The following is a 14723-nucleotide window of genomic DNA, read 5'->3' as shown; positions in this document are numbered from 1 at the left end:
ATAACATTTTTACTATGAAAAAGAATGTTCTTGGCATCAATAAATTTCATGTGATAAAAAACAGTTTTATTAAAATATTTTTTAATTTTTAACTTGTTAGACAAAGTAGATCGGGGTTGAAAAATATTTTTTTAGTTTAGTTTAGTTTTTTTTTTATCAATTTTGGGGTGTTTGAGTTAATAAATTGATTTGTTGATACTATAAAGACGTTTTTTAAATACTTTTGGATAAAAATGTTAAAAAATAATATTTATGGTCTAAAAACCCCAATTTAATTTTTCAACAACCTCTCTTGTAATAAAAAAAAAAAAGGATTTGTAAACAGTGCATCATCAATGATGGATCATCTGCTTTTTTATATATATATAAAATATAAATAACATGTTATTTACCCTTTTAGCCAAAGACATAAATAAATCAACTTTGGCTCATAACCCTAGGCTTCTAGGCCAATGCACGCTTAGACTTTTGAGTTGGCAGGGTGCCTAGCATGGCTTGCGAAGTCTATGATTACTCATAGACTTTCACTCCCTCTCTTTTATTTATATTTTTTTCAAGATCTTTTAGTTTAACTTTTAATCCATCCCTCTCTTTTAAAAAAACTTGTTTAGTTCATCTATTTTAAATAAGTAATTATTTCCTTTAAAAAAAATTATATTTATATTTACATGATGCATTTATAATTTCAATTTAAAACAAGCTGAAAAATGCAGTTTTAGGGTTCTAGAACTTAAAACCTGATTTTCTAATAATTAAAGTGAAAAAAAAAATATTATCAAAGATGAGTAATCATAGACTATAGTAAATGACATATTGTTCATTTTTTTTAAAAAAAAAAACCTCGAATGGACAATGCTCCATGAACAAAAACCAAAGAAAACAGTATCAGCCTATCAGACCCGAATTGCCAAGCCTCTTTTGTTTTTATTTTTATAATTTTAATTAATACCCTGTCTTTTTACTTATTTCTTTTGCATTAGTTTTTTTTATTTAAGTTTTGTTTAACACCCTCCCTCTTTATTTATTTCTTTAGATTAATTTTTTTATATCTAAATTTTAATTAATACCTTATCTCGTATTTTTTTAACTTATTTAGTTCATCTTTTTTTAAATACTAGTTATTTTTTAATTGGTTTAAAATTTTTATAATTTTTCAAAAACTTTATTGCAATTTATTTAAAAAACAATTCCTTTCATGTTTTATATAAATAAATTGAATTTGCATGATATATTTATAATACTAAAATTATTGTTCTTGGAAAAAAGAATAATCTTGAAGATAAAATAAATAAAAACATTAAAATTAAAAAAGAATATCATGGTTATTTATTTGCACATGAATTTGTCTTTTACTAATAGAAGAAAAACTAGCTTTCTATTTTAGTATTTAATTAGTATTAATAACTTTTTTTTTAATCTATCAGTTCATATATTTTTTTTATTTGAATATCATGCTTATATATTTGCACATGAATTTGTCTTTTACTAATAGAAGAAAAACTAGCTTTTTATTTTAATATTTAATTAGTATTAATAACTTTTTCTTAATTTATCAGTTTATATATATATATATTATTTGTTTTAATTAAAAAATATCATGATATTTATTTTTTTATGTTCAAAATTAACTTAAAATTCTTCATATGGTGTTCCACGGTTGATAAAAACTAGTTTCTAATATTGCTTTTTTTATTTTCAAAATTCTTCACCACATAGTATAAGTCAATACCTTTTTATTTGATACATATCAAAAGTTTATATTTATATTTTTGTGTTATTTGAATCTTTTATTTCTATTTGTACGTACTAATGTCAATCTTTTGTTTTTAAAATTATTTATCTTCATTTTTATTTTTTTTGCTAACAACCATTCAGCACAATGTGAAATCCTTTTATTTTTTTTATTTTTTATATAACCCAGGGTGTTCGAGCCGGTTTACGCGCACCACAACTAACTTTCGAGCCCACTGAATATCCTGCAAGCCCAATGAGCATTTAAAACACTGCAAGAGTGACAAACATGCATAGAAATGATCGAACCCGGATTCAGATAAAGAAAACAAGTCCCTTTTATTAGTTGAACTAAATGTTTACATTTGCTCTTCTCTTTTGTTTTTTAATAATTTAAATTTATAAATTTGTTAACAATAAAAAAAATTCATTTCTTTCATGTAGTTGAAAGACCTTTTTAATTTTTAAAACTTTTAATCTATGAGAAGACAATGATTATTTCATGATTAAGTAGAGTTGTAATCTTTTCGGAGAACAGAAACAATTTGTTCAAAACAAGTATATATGGACTACTAATCTTAATCATGGATAAATAATTGTCTAAGTAAAGCATCACACTAATTAACATTTAACCATAAAGAGTAATTGAGATATAAATTTAAAGCATATAAATAATGCCATGAAGAATTAGAGAGATGAAAATAATAAAATTATAAAAAGTAAATTGTGAAAGATAAATTATAGAAAGTTAAATTTATAGAGAAACTTGAGAAAGCTTGTAGTGAATTGTTGTCATCATAATAAAGAATGCTTCTTTATTTATAAATAATATTAATAGTCATGTAAACTTGAAAAATAAACTAGTCTAATTAGAAATAAAAATCCTCCTACAATTTTTTTTTATAAACAATAGTTATTGTAATGTAACTCAATTCATGAAAAAATTGTTCCCCAAATTTATTGTTGGTTTCTTCACAATTGTAACAAAATTTGCCTTGTTCTTTTCTCATTTTATCCTCTTTGTTTCCTAACTATTTAGACTTCATCCCTAAACAATAAACTTTATACAAATTAGCTTAATTATTAATGGCCAATTAAAAGTATTTATTTTGAATATGAACAAAATCTCATCTTTCATTAAATCAATTCAAAATAGAAATAACAAATCATTATTGCAAACAATTTCACATCTATAATAGCAACTTTTTTTCTTCTAAAAACAACTAAAAAGGGTTCTAAAACTAAATCTCGACTTTAAAAAATAGAAATCTTATTTTCACCTCTTAATAATCTTATCACAAGACCTATCAATCTCTTTTCATATACTCACCAAAATAAAGTTATGTTCAATATTATTGATACTTTAATCTTTTGTTTCTCTATTTCTAACCCAATGTAAATAATTATAAGTAAAGAGATAAAGTAAGGTGTGTTAGTTTTTTTTTTATGATTAAGGAGGAAATGAAGTTTTAGGCAAATGAGTTTATAATGAGTTTATAATGAGTTCAGAATGATTTAAGAGATATGTGGGATTTTTAATGGAAATGAAAAGTGATGAACCTAGATTTAATGGGTTAAAAAAAACCCTTCAAAAACCAATGAAAGAACCTAAATGTTTTTGAGCTCCGCTAAGAGAATGACTCACTCTTCATTGGGCTCAACTAATAGAAGGACACAATCTTTTTTGGGCTCAGCCAAGGGAAGAACCTACTATCTTGGGTTTAGCTTAGGGGAAGAGTCTAGTCTTACAATTACAACTATATTTTGAATCATATTCTTTCTATATCCTTGAGTGTATAAAAATCCTCTAAGAACCCGCCATATTTCCATATATATTAATGTTGTGGAAGGAATAACATGTAAAAATCCTCTAAGAGCCCATCATATTTCCATCAATATTAATATATATGTTACAAATATTTTTCTTTGTTAATACATATGTCAGAAATATTTTTTATCAATATTAATATATATGTCAAGAATATTTTCTATCAACTTTAACACATATATCAAGGATATTTTCTATCATTAAAACTATAAAGAGAATATCATGATTTAGCCCCTTCTCTCCATATTTCCAACAAAAAGAGGTTCAGAATCTCTATTATCGACTGCATATTTATTTCCAGAGTATCTTTCTGTAATATTATTGTATTTTCTCTCAAAAAGTCATTGACTCAATCATATGAAAGTTTCTAAATTCACCAAATAAGATATTTTGCTAAATTATTTGACTAATCTTGACCAAGTTTGCAATTTGATATGTAGAAACTTAATTAAGAAAATGATTCGGGGAGTAAACTATGTTTATTATAAAATACGGTGAGCAAAAATCTTTTAAAATATAAAATATAGGACCGGAGTAAAATTTAAAAAAAAATCAAGGACCAAAATATACATTAATGAAAATTTCATGTTACAGGAACATAACACGTCAATTTTTAATTATGGTAGTGACAACACCAACTAATGGAAGGATGTTATGATGATAAAAATATAGCATTGATAGATGATATTAAGATAATAAAAAAAAATGATACAAGGATCTTTTAAACACAAAAGAAAAGGTAGAGGGATGTAAGAAAACATTAACCCCTTTTGAGATATAATTAAAATGACTAATATTAAATACTATATCTTACTAAAAATATTCTAATTAAGAAATATATTTTATTTATATTATGTGATGTATGACTTCTCAAAATGTTTGCATATTATTTATAAAATTGATTTTTAAATTCAAAACAATAAAAGCAAAGTTAAGTAGGATAACAATATATAATAAATACATCATTTTAATAAAATCAATGATATAAACAAAATAATTTTGAAATATAATTACATAAAACACTAGCATCTCTAATATATATTATTAAAAAATTTAATAGAGGAAATTATCATTTTAATTAAAATAAAAATAAATACCACAATAAGTAGGTGTGATTTTGGTTAAAAGCAGGGGTATCCTGCTTTGTTTCAAAAGCAAAACGATTTTTTATTTTTTTTAAATGACACTTGCTTTGGTTTCAAAACAAAATAAGCATTAACCAAACAATCATTTCAAATCAAAAGCAGAAGTGCTTTAAAATCACAAGTACTAATCATGCACTTAATATTTATGGAAACAAATCTTATGTGGTTGATATAATTAGAAGATATATAAGATTTGCAGATTTTATTTTTTTTTAAAACGTAGTTTAGTAATGTTTTCTCCATGATCATATCAAATAAAATGTGTTAGTCAATAGTTTTTGTGAATATAAAAATTATTATTTCATATAATAATAAAATACTTGTAGCCTTTTCTATTATTATAATATCATTCATTAAAATGAATATATATGCATGTACTCCAACAGAATATTACGTAGGTATTTAGTAATTTTCTATTGCTATCATTCTATAATTATTGAATTATTTTTTGTAATTCTAAATTGAATTTAAGTATATTGTTGAACATCAACCAACTTCTTATTGTATTTTATTAATATTCAAAAATATTTAATAATTTATTACATTATATAATTTTTCTTTTCTTTTAACATGATGAGATGTGATGGTGGAACATTGATGGTTCATTGTTTATCTTCTATTTTTTGTTGTTTAATTTGATTATTTTGCATATAATATTTGAAAAAGTGAATCTAATGTGTTGATATAGCTATAAGAGTACATTTAATAATATATTACCTTATAAAATTTTTCTTTTCATTTAATATCACGAGATGTCTTAGTTTCCGTACGGTTTACTATTTGTATACTGTTTATCGTTATAGACGTTGGTCGGTTCTCGTTATAGTTTATTGTTATAGACGTTAATAGTTTATTATTTAATTTAGTTGTTAATTATTTTATATTTACAAAAATAATTTTGATATTATGATATCATCACAAAAGTAAAGACTTTAAATGTCAGTTTATATATAATCACCTTATTACTCATCTCTTCTTTGTTTTTTTCTTAAAAAAGAAAAACACTGAATTGGATTTTAGCAACCAATTAATAATTAGGGTTAATAATTTTCTCAATTTTAAATACAGTTAAAAAATAATAAATAACTGACAACAAAATGATCATATAGATAAATGAAGAGGTTTTTCAAAGTAGGGTAAGGACATGAGAGCAATATGGTAACGAGGCTTGTAAGGAAACATGTTCTTAAATGGATTTCCTTAACAAATAAATATTTGAAATTAGATATTGTCTGTATATCGTCAAATAGCCTTTTAATAATAGAACACGAAGGTCTTGAGATGGAAAGATAAGCCATTCCATGTTTGGGTTTTGCATCAGCATCTATCTAGATTTCATATAAACCCCATCAACATGTCTTCACTTCCATCAGCATCTATCAGTTTCTCCTTCATTTTGCTTCGTTAGTTATACTGCTCTCTAAATCTTCCTCTTCTCTAGGGCACGATATGGCTGTTTTCTTTTAAGAACTGCCCGCACTTGCATGAGCTTGAAAGGTTTCAGTATATTACAAACCAAATCCCAAGCATTGATATTCTGCACCGTTTCAAATACAAAAAACCATAAACAGGCTGTTGGATTGGTGATACATACAAACCACCTCCATTACAAAGCAGATGGATCCCACAAGAATATTGCAGATTCAACCCGTCCTTCCAAATAATGTTGAGATCAACGTGTCAGAGATGCAAACTATTGTCTCGAACAAGATGATGTTTAGCAGCTCAAGCGTTCATAGTGAGATTTTGTCAAAGCTATCGCAGATGATTAAAGACCAAATTAAGGTAATATATAGTATATTTTTTTTTATTTTTAAATTGCTTTTGAATACTTTTCTCTTACACCATGTTAAATGATGCCTAATCTTATAATCTTAACAGGCTTCCAAAAGAACTCTTATAGAAATGAATGGGATATCATCAAAAATAGAGATCAATGGTTTTTCAGACTTGACGAGTCTGGTACCTTGCGTTCCAAAAGGTTGGCATGCTGCTAGTTTACAAGAGGTAGTTTCATAATTAAAATCTTTTGAATCATGCTACTGCTTTCCTTTTTTTGTATAAAAATAAGCATTCGTGCGATACGTAATAGACGCCAATTTTTATTAAATGAAGGTCTTGCACAATTCAATTCGTGCACGTTCATACAACCAGATTTGTTTAACCAGATTTCAAAGCATATATGGTAGGAATGATGAGATTTTGTGTTGCAGTCTCTCACACAGCATTCCTTGAAGAGAAAAGCAACTAAATCAGTGTTGGTTGGTTTATTGCCCTTGTCATTCGAAATTCCTGAAGAATATCTTGCATTGGACATGGATAAGGTAGTCGATTTTTATTAGATGGGCTCTTTTCTCAAGTTTGTCTCATAATTTCTTTCTTCTTGAAAACGTACATATCAGTATAGTCGTTGACATGTTAATTGTACGGTTACAACAGCTACTACTGCCCAATTTGGATGTGCATGAAGCACCGGTTCATAACAAAAAATTGACCTCGTTTCCTTTCTCTGAGAGAACAAATGCTTGGATATTCGAGCGTAGAAGGCGAACAGATGAGAGACATGATTTGGTAATTTCTTTTATTTTCCACTGGATATGAATGAAATCTTCTTAAGCTGATAAGATGATGTTAGGAGCGTGTGTGTGTGTGTGTGTGTAAACTTTCTTGCAACTTTTCCATTGACTGAAAGTGTATCTGTTTTTATATGTGATCTCCTCCTTATCATGAAGTAAACATCTATTATTGAAGGGATAAAAGTGAAGAGAAGGAGCCGAAGGCTTAAAATTTAACAGATGTTATGTATGACATAAGATTGTATTCGAAAATGCATCTATTAATATATTCTCATGAATGCATCATAATTGATTTTGTTTTCAATGAGAAAATAACATGAATATTCGATGCTCTGTGTAGTATTATCATCATGAGAAATCAAACGTGACATTCCGGTCAACTAGTGAGGTAGTCAACTTCATACTTTATAATGCTTATCCGGGCAAGAAGCAAGTGACTGAGAAGAGTGCATTGCAAGAAAACCCTTTGGTAAGTCTATACACACACATCAAGAAAGATAAGCTGGTTGTGTGATTTCTTACTTTAGGATTGCAATGTCTTGTTCAGGAACAAGGATCTGGAACGAAAAGAAAAACATTATTCCATGGAAATCAAGCATCCTCGAGTTCTGGTGTACGTAAGCAATTAAACAAGAATCAAACGGAAGAGGACCTTGTAGGATTGAAGGGAGATTCATATAAAAATCTTCCAAGTTCTGATAAAGAAGTTGAAGTTAAACCAGATAATTTAGACACCTCTGACAGTGAGGCTACAGAAAGTGATGAGGATGTATATCGAGCTCAGCAACCTTTTCAACATCCTCCCAGTCAGGAAATTCAGGGGTTGAAGAGTAATTAATTCTATTCTCTATGCTAATCACTACCAAAATCATCATTCTGTGTTTATTCTATCTTTAATATTTTCCAATGCCTGTAGGAAACAAAAGAGCTTATGAACCAGAAGGGCAAGGGAAGAGTGGGCAATCCTCATCTACAAATCAAGCCCTGGTGAATTCTGGAGATGGGAAGCAGAGTAAAACTGTCATTGAAAATGTTTCTAGCGAAGAAGAAGGAGATCTTGCCATACAAACTCCTGTTGAATCAGTGGTGATGGAGAAGAAGGACAATGTAACGTCAACTTCAAACCCTACTGAATCAAATACAGGAAAAGAAGGAGATGTGGAAGATATATTTGGTCAATTAGGTGACCTTGAGGATGCTTCAATGGCGGTACAGGTCCTTGGTAACCAATTTAATATCGGAGATGAAATAGTTAAAGACCTCTGTTTTTATTAGAATGATTCAAATCTTATTTCCATATTTAATTTGTTGTTTGACAACGTTTATGAAACACATTTTTGATTGCTTTCTTAATTATTGAGTACCTTTTTTATCCTATGTTTATTTTTTATTTCTTCAATAATGATATGCTTTGTAGCATTTGAACTAATAGACTCAGTATATAATTTCCTAGCTCGATTAATTACAAGTTTACCTCAACTTTGTTATAGTCTAGCTTTGAATATTAATTACAAGTCAATTGAACATTTGAGTGTCTATTTAGTAATCCCGGGTGATTTTATAAAAATATTTTTCAATTAATAATACATTAAAATAATATTAGTAGATTAAAATTATTAAAAAATATTAATTTTATATTTTTTCAAGTAAAATATAATTTAAAAAACCACGTAAACCACAAAAACAATCAAACAATTAGTGTCGAATAGGCATTTAGCAAGGGTCATATGTTAAAATTAAAAAAAAAATCTAATAAAGTAACATGAAAACACATGATTTTCAAAAGGTAAATATAGCAAAACTAATTGAACTTCCGAGGTTTTTTTAAAATTTCACCTTACTTTTAACAGTGAAATGACTAAAATATTTTTATAAGCAAATATTTTTTAATCTTGCATACAGGGGTTTTCAACTTTTTACACTGTTTTTTTATATATAATTATGATTTTACTGAGGAGCAACTTGATAATTTAATAAATATAAATAAAAAAAGTGTTTTTGTTGAAAAGATGTGAAGCATAAATGAAATAATTTTTGTTTAGATTCCTCACAAACGATACGATGTCACTGATAAAGTCAAGAAAAAATTCACACATGAATCAAGCTTTTCATGGTTTCCGAAGCTAGGTGAAGACTTACAAAGCTGGGCTCTGAGTTTGGACTTGAGTTTTCCTGGAAAAAAAAGTTCCACGTAGCGAGAAATTCTTAAATACTTTAATTAGTAATGATGATAGGAAAATAATAATAATAAAAAAATTATATCTTGCAACATAAGACAGACCTATGATCTAGGACGAAAAGTCTTGTGATGTATAATAAAGTATTGAAGATAAGATGTTGTCTGGAGAAAAATGAAAGTAAATTTTATGGCTCGTGAGACTTAGTTTTTATTTACCGGCGATCCAATATATTTATATACTTTATTACAATGGATTTTTTTTTTTTATCTTGAACGTGAAGAATAATACTGTAATTAATTGGTAGAAATGTTAGTGTTTGAAATTGTTATCGATCGCTGGGATAGGTAGTGAAAGTCAACGACATATTAGCAAAAAAAAAAAAATCTGCTGAGTTCCATAGAAAATAACTCATACTTGCATTGTTGATCACTGTCTAAAAACTACGGTGTCTGTAAAAGTTATAAATAATCAGTCAAAGATATCTCCATTAATTATGAAAATACTGTGTGCGGCGGTGCGGTACCACATTCTGCCATCTCAAGACTCAAAAAATTACATGGGGGCTTGCTGAAGAAAACGGAGAAAAAAGTGCGGCGGCGCATTCGGCCAGGCTGGGAAATTTTCATGTGCCAGATAGCCGTTTGGGTCGAGGACAAACAGCAACAAGCTAACCTTTTTTTTTTTTAACCCATTTTATATGCACTGCCATTTTTTTCTATTCACTGTCGATGCTTTTCTCAAAAAAAAAAAAATCATTTTCCTTTATAACATCAGGAGAGCTTCATCCCTCTTCTTTCAATCTCATTCATAGAGAAATCAAAAGAGAGCCATGGAAAGTATCAAGAAGACGATGTCCGAGTCCGCTAATAAGTAGGTGAACCTGAACTTGACCTTGAGCTTACTACTCTTATTTATCCTTCTCTCTTCCAAGAAACTTTATTTACACATCTTGATTCAGGCTAGGATCATGAGAGAAAAGCCTGCTCGCGTCTTGAAAGGTACGTCGATTACCACTAGAGAGCTCTGTTTTCTTTTTATTTATATTGAACCCTATATTGTAATAGACACACCATAATACACATTGAAAACGAGTAGTGCATCACTGTATAAACACTGCACAAATCTGTTACACTCCCACGAATATAGGCAACCAAAATGTATAGGCAATCTGTTAGCCATTTTGTTAGCATATTCTTCCTTTACTATATATATACATGTGTAATGCATTTAATAAAGCATGCCATTTCACAATTCTATTATCATGGTATCAGAGCATTAATTTTTTTCTTCCCTGCCTCCTCTTTTGTTTTTTTTGTTTCCAATGACTACCACCATCCTTAACACAAATGATCATCACAGCACATTAATTACAATCAATGTAGCAGCCCAAACTCCAGTCAAACTTACCTCCACCAACTATCTGGCCTGGAAACTTCAATTTAAGACTCTCTTCATAGGATATGATCTTCATGGCTTCATTGATGGATCTCATCCATGTCCACCATCCTTTCTTCCAGAAACCACCACACTTAACCCCGCATATACACTATGGATACGTCAAGATCAACTACTTCTCAATGCCATTCTTGGCTCACTTTCCCCTATTATCATGTCCTTCATTGCTCAAGCACAGACCTCCAAAGAAACCTGGACAATCTTGGCCAATACGTATGCCAAACCATCTCGTGGCAGAATCAAGCAAGTGAAAAATCAATTAAAACACATCACTAAAGGATCTATGGGTGTCTCTGAGTTCCTTCAGACCTTTAAAGCTCGAGCTGATGAGCTTGCCACTCTTGGTGCCCCAGTTGATGCTGAAGACCTCTCAGAACGAATACTTGAGGGTCTTGGTGATGACTACAAAGAGCTTACCAGGGCTGTTTAAGCTCGTGATAATCCCATCTCCTTTGATGAACTTCATGAAAAACTCCTTAACTTTGAAGCATCCCTCCAACATGTCAGCCATCTTGATCATCCTTACTTTCCTACATCTGCTCATCTCGCCAACCGTCACTCTCCTAGCTATCGTCAGTCATCACCCTCCCTACATTCTCCTAGCAGACACACATGCTGGCGTTCCCCTTCCAACAACAGCAATATTAGTTGGCGCCCATCATCCTCCTCTAATACTCGTTTTTCTAATCCTTCTCAGTCCGGCTCTTTCATTTCACGTCCTGCTCGTCACCCTTCCAAACCTTATTTTGGTTTTTTCCAAATCTGCCGTATAGAAGGCCATACAACTAAGTATTGTCCCTCCTTTAAATTAATACCGATTAATACTTCACATAACACCTGTTCCCCAGTGTCCAACTCCCCATGGCAACCAACAACACACCTTGCTACCACCTCTACCATAACTCCTCTATGGCTATTAGATAGCGGTGTTTTTCATCATGTTACCTCTAATCTGCACAACCTCTCCCTTCATGCCCCATATCAGGGTTCTGGCGATATGATGACCGGAGATGGCACGACTCTTCCTATTACACACACTGGTTCTACCTCTCTTCCCACCTCCAATACTCATTTTTCCTTAACAAATGTTCTCTGTGTACCCAGCATTACTAAAAATTTGATTTCCATCTCCAAATTCTGCATATCTAACAATGCTTCTATTGAATTCTTACCATACACTTTTCTTATCAAGGATTTTCACACAGGAGCAATCCTTTTGACGGGTAAAGCTAAGGATGGTGTCTATGAATGGCCAACTTCTCCCCCTCTGATTGTCTTTTCCAGAGTCAAAACCACCTCCTCTACCTGGCATCACAGATTGGGACATCCTGCTTTTCCTATTTTACAACATGTCATTTCTAAACATGGCCTTGATTTATCTTCTTCCAGTTTATCCAAGTTGTCTTGTGATGCTTGCCATTGCAATAAGAGTCACAAACTTGTATTTTCTACTTCCATCATTACTTCCACTCGACCACTTCAGATCATTTTCTCCGATGTATGGACTTCACCAATTATGTCTTATGATGGTTTTAAGTATTATGTCATCTTTGTTGATCATTTCACTAAGTATATATGGCTCTATCCTCTAAAACAAAAATCTCACGTAAAGGACATCTTTATTCGGTTCAAAGCCATTATAGAGAAACACTTCAATCAACATATTCAAACCTTGTACTCAGACAATGGTGGAGAATATGTGGCCCTTACTAATCTTCTTGCTCTTCATAGCATTTCCCATCGCACCACTCCACCCCACACCCCTGAACATAATGGTTTTTCTGAACGACGACACCTCCATATAGTTGAGACAGGTCTCACTCTTCTATCCCATGCTTCCATTCCTTTATGTCATTGGCCTCATGCATTTGCTACAGCTGTATACTTGATTAATAGGATGCCCACTCCAACACTAAATCTGTCATCTCCTTATGCCCAAATCTTTGCTTCCCCTCCCAATTACTCCAGACTTAAAGTGTTTGGTTGTCTTTGCTATCCTTGGCTTCGTCCTTACACCCATCATAAAATAGAACCTCGTTCTAAACCATGTGTCTTCTTCGAGTACTCACTCACTTAAAGTGCTTATCACTGTTATGATCTATCCACGTCCAAACTTTTTGTATCAAAACATGTTCGTTTCATTGAATCCATGTTTCCTTTTACATCCACTCTTTCACAAGCTGCAATACCTGACTCAACCACCATATCTACATGGCTCCCACCACCTATCCTAATTCGCATTGTCCCTTCCATAATCCCACCACCTTCTACAGGTTGTTCTCCGCATCAGTTTCACTGTGAAGCCCCTACAGTGTCACAAGTTACACCACCTACATCTCAAAATGTTCCCCTTCTCACACCCATTCCTCTCATACACACACATCAAATATGTACCACAGAGAACCTGCCACCACCTTGCCTCCCAACTCATCCCATGCAAACAAGGGCAAAAAATAATATTCATAAACCTATCAACAAACTTAATCTTTCTACCATGTTATCCACGAACTCTGATCTTGAACCCACCACATCTGCCCAAGCACTTAAAAATCCCAAATGGCGCCAAGCCATGTCAGAAGAATTTAATGCGCTCATTCGCAATGGCACTTTGCAGCTCATACCCTTCTCCTCCTGTCAAAATGTTGTGGGCTGCAAATGGATCTTTCGCACCAAACGAAATTCTGATGGTTCTGTTGATAGGTACAAGGCTCGTTTGGTTGCCAAAGGATTCCATCAACGTCCAGGTGTAGATTATTATGACACCTTCAGTCCAGTCATTAAACCTACAACCATCCGACTTGTTCTTAGCATTGCAGTAAGTTATGGCTGGACACTGCGGCAGCTTGATGTTAACAATGTATTTCTACAAGGTAAACTTAATGAACATGTATATATGAGTCAGCCACCTGGATTCATTGATACAGACTTCCCATCTCATGTATGTAAGCTTCAGAAAGCTATCTACGGTTTAAAGCCCCTCGCGCCTGGTATCATGAACTCCGCTCGTTTCTTCTTCAGTCTGGGTTCATAAACTCTCATGCTGACACTTCATTATTTGTCCTCACTATTGGTAAACATCTTGTATATTTACTAGTCTATGTTGACGATCTTATTATTACTAAGGATGATGCCCACATGGTCAATCAGTTCATCAATCTGCTGGCTTATCGGTTCTCTCTGAAGGATCTTGGAAAGTTGCCATATTTTCTTGGGATATAAATTCTTGCAAACCAGCATGGATTTCTGCTATCTCAACGTCAATATCTGTTTGATCTTCTCACTCGCACTCACATGACTGATGTTAAACCTGTTTCCACTCCTCTACCATCAGGCACCACTATTTCCCTCTATTCAGGCAATGCATTATCTGATCCCACAAAATTTCGTTCAGTTGTGGGCAGTCTACAATATCTACTCCTAACACGCCTTGATATCGCCTATGTGGTCAATAAACTCTTCCAATTCATGCACAAACCTACCACTGAACACTGGACTCTTGTCAAACGCTTGCTACGTTATCTGTGTGGTACCCCTGACCATGGTCTTCAGTTATATAATGCTTCTCCCCCTTCCTTACATGCATTTTCTGATGACCTCTATGCCTATTCTGATGCTGATTAGGCAGGTGATCCCGACCACTTCTCTACAAGTGTCTATATTATTTATCTTGGTCACACCCCTATCTCCTGGAGCTCCAAAAAGCAGAAAACCATTGCCTGCTCTTCAATTAAGGCAGAATATAGGTCAGTTGCCAACACCGCTGCTGAACTCAATTGGATATCCTCATTGCTACATGATCTTGGCCTCC

The sequence above is a fragment of the Populus nigra genome, chromosome 3 (genome assembly GCF_951802175.1).
Source record: "Populus nigra chromosome 3, ddPopNigr1.1, whole genome shotgun sequence".
Lineage (NCBI taxonomy): Eukaryota > Viridiplantae > Streptophyta > Magnoliopsida > Malpighiales > Salicaceae > Populus > Populus nigra.
The sequence above is the reverse complement of the archived record's forward strand: the minus strand, read 5'-3'. Positions refer to the sequence as shown.